We start from the raw sequence: 3359 nt of genomic DNA on the forward strand, positions 1-3359 counted from the left end.
AAAACGAACTGGCCCAAATTATTAAGCAGCTTCAATAGAGAAATGGGCCATTTTTTTTAACTTCTTGCAGATTAACACCAATATCCTTGGGTGTGCTCTGACGTTGCTGCGTATGCTGTACAGTGCCACTGCTTCTCCTAATGGTATCTACACCCCAAAATGTGATTAATTGATCATTTATATTATGATGGATAGAGAATGTTATTATCCCTAAAGCAAATGAATTGCATTGAATCCAATTTATACTAACTTCATAGCATTTTTGATTTTTATAAAGGTAATAATTTAAGATACAAAACATTTTCTGCTTCTTTCATAATCAGACTTAATCATTTCATTGTATTGCTATTTTTCTTTACCTTTCAATGATATAAATAATAAATTCAGCAACTAGAAAAGGCAAAATAATTACTTTAAAAAACACCAAATGGCATGTACAATCAAAGCTACATAATTTCTGGCTCTGTACCCAAATGTTTCCAATCTTGATATAAATCTATCATGTTTCACATTCTCCTCATGTTGGAAGTTTTATGTTTATTCAAATTATGTATTAGCAGGTGTCATTGTTCGTTCATCTTGGTGGTCTTATTTGGTTAGTTCCTTTCCTTAAAGGTTATTTATTTCATGAGTGAGAGAGACAGACACAGCACCCCTCAGGTTGCCATGGTAGCCACGTCTCACTGCCATGATCCACCCTCAGCGTAGGTCAGCCAGACCATCGGAATATATGTCCTTGGGATACTCGGGGAGGTGTCCGGACCCAAACTGGAAACTTTCTCGTGTGGGTGTCTCAGAAAGGCTGACATTTTACCACTTTGTAATTGTCTGGTCTCCCTTTTGTAAAAATTTGTTTCATTTTGTTATGTTTTAAATTTTGCTATAGGCACATGACACTGGCCAGAGAGAGAGAGACAGAAAGAGAAAAAGGGAAAGTGAAAAAAGCACCTCCCAGAAGGGATGGCCATTTTCTCCATTCTCCCCCCAGTATGTTGGATGCATATGCTCCCAGCATGTTTTCAGGTCTTGGGTTCAGGACTCAATCCGGATAACTAGTCATGTAGAATTCAGCTGACTTAACTACAACACCAGCACTGGCCCTGGTCCCACTTCCTTAAGATAAATATCTAGAAGTGTGATTGAAATTGATGAATTAAATGACTAGCATTGCTTATGGCTTTTTCTTTTTTTTTTAATCAGAGAGAGATTTATTATTATTTTTTCCTTGTTATAGGGCATATGCACTTGCTGAAGAGACAGAGACAGAAAGCAAGAAATCACCGCCCGGGGTGGGGGGGGCGTGGCCACACCACAGTTCCCTCTCCTCCACTTTCCTCCTGGGATTTAGAGCACACATGCACAAGCGTCTGGTGTGAGTTTCAAGCCTCCAGATCTGGAACTCAAGCCGTGGTTGGCCATAAGAGAGTTCAGTACCTAAAAATCACTATGCCACCTGTTGGCCTCTTATGACTTTTAATATGGTTTACGTATTTCTTCTGCAAATGAGAGACATAGAGAGACAGATCCCTAAATGGAGTCTCGATGCCAGTAGGCACCCCAGCCACCCCTGGATCGTGGATATGCACATGTGCCTGGCATACTCAGGCAGGCCTCTGGGCATGGATCTGGCCCCTGCCCGCATGAGTGAGCCTCACAGGGCATCACATTTTACAGCTGCATTACTGTCCAGCCCCCTTTTTTCTCGATGACCTGATTTCAAATTGCAAGCCATAAAATTTATACTTCCAATTGTAGTACATTGCCCAATTTCTAATATTGACCCAATAAATTATATATTTTTAAAAATGTATTATTTGGGTTGACCCATGACCTGCTAGCTAAAGTAGTCAGATCTCACATGGCAAACCATGTGGTTCGATCCCTAGATCCAACAGCTTGATGAACACCCCAAGTGTGTGTGCATGCGTATCAAATCCCCACAGGATGGAGACATAGAGGGAAAACCATTGCTGTGACCACTCCCCACTAGGGAATGCTTTCTCCCTCTCCCTTTTTCTGTCTCTCTCTGGTGAGTTCCTGTGCACTCTGGGGGAAAAAATGACAAAAGTGTTGTCTATTGTTCCATAAACTTAGTTTTAAAAATATTTTGTTTACTACTGGAGATTAAAATTATAGAATTACTTGCTCTTTCATAGACTTTAGCATATTTCCTCTGTTGTATTCTGTCTTTTCACTTTTATGATGTCTGTTTTTATTTATTTATTTATTTTTAGTTTGCTATAGGGGCATATACATGCCAAGAAGAGACAGAGAGAGCAAGAGAGAGAGAGAGAGAGAGAGAGAGAGAGAGAGAGAGAAAGGAAGGTTACAAGTCATTCCCTTCTCCATTCACCTCTTGGGACCTTGGCCATCCACTCATGTACCAGGCATGATTCTCAAGATGCAGGATTCAGGACTCAAATGCCCAGTCAGCCCTCTGGGATTCAGCCTCCTAACCTCCACACCACCTACTGGCACCCCCTTTGATACCTTACATTGCACTTTTTAAATTATGGATATTTAACCTCAAAGTACAATCAATACAAAAAGAAAAAGAACAGAATTTAAAATATAACTCACATATAGACATTTGTTATGAATACTATTGATGTGTTTAAATGTGTATGTGTGGACATACATATTTTTAAAAAATAAATAATGTATTAATATTTTTATACTGAGACATAATCTAATTATTTTCATTAAAAACATCAGGCACAATTATAAGCATGACTTAAATCTTGACACGATGGGGAAATGAAGAAAAAGTGATCACAGCGTGACCACACCCTTTGGGGGTGCTGTCTCCCTCTTTCTCATTCCCTCTGTCACTCTCTGGTGAACATATACACCCTTTAAAATTTTTTGAAAAGCAAAACACAAAAAAGAATATTGTGCAGCTCTACAAAAATATTTTTCTTTCTTTATGTGCTTGTCTTTCTCTATTTTCAAGTGTTGTAGTTGCTGTTGTTAAAAACTATATCACACAGCTATGCGCAGCGGCAGTATTGTAGCCAGTGAGGTTTATCCGAGGCGCGATTATTGCTAATTGAAAACTTTTCCCAAAAAACTAAATCACAAACGCGTATATTGGTCTGGGCCTACACGGGTGGGATCATCGATATCACCGCCTTCTTCCATACCTTGTCTCACTGGAAGGATCATGACGGGCAAAACGCAAGATTAAATCAAGCATGGAGGAAAATGAGGCAATTAAGAGAGGTTGCCACTGTGGCATGGCCTTCTGTGTACAGTAAAACCTGTCTTTCTTTTAATAAGTAGAAAGAGTAAACTAAAAGCTAAAAGAAGATAAAGGCATAATATAGTAAATACAGAAACCAGGAATGTAGTCACTTGTT

At 39.1% G+C, this 3359-nt stretch overlaps 1 pseudogene; it reads left to right on the plus strand.

Annotated features, from left to right (window-relative positions):
- Nucleotides 1–2988: 2988 nt before the first annotated feature.
- On the plus strand, nucleotides 2989–3071 carry LOC114008474 (uncharacterized; annotated as a pseudogene).
- Nucleotides 3072–3359: the final 288 nt, after the last annotated feature.

This window comes from Tupaia chinensis, unplaced genomic scaffold (assembly GCF_000334495.1).
Source record: "Tupaia chinensis unplaced genomic scaffold, TupChi_1.0 Scaffold000346_1, whole genome shotgun sequence".
In the NCBI taxonomy this organism is placed as follows: domain Eukaryota; kingdom Metazoa; phylum Chordata; class Mammalia; order Scandentia; family Tupaiidae; genus Tupaia; species Tupaia belangeri.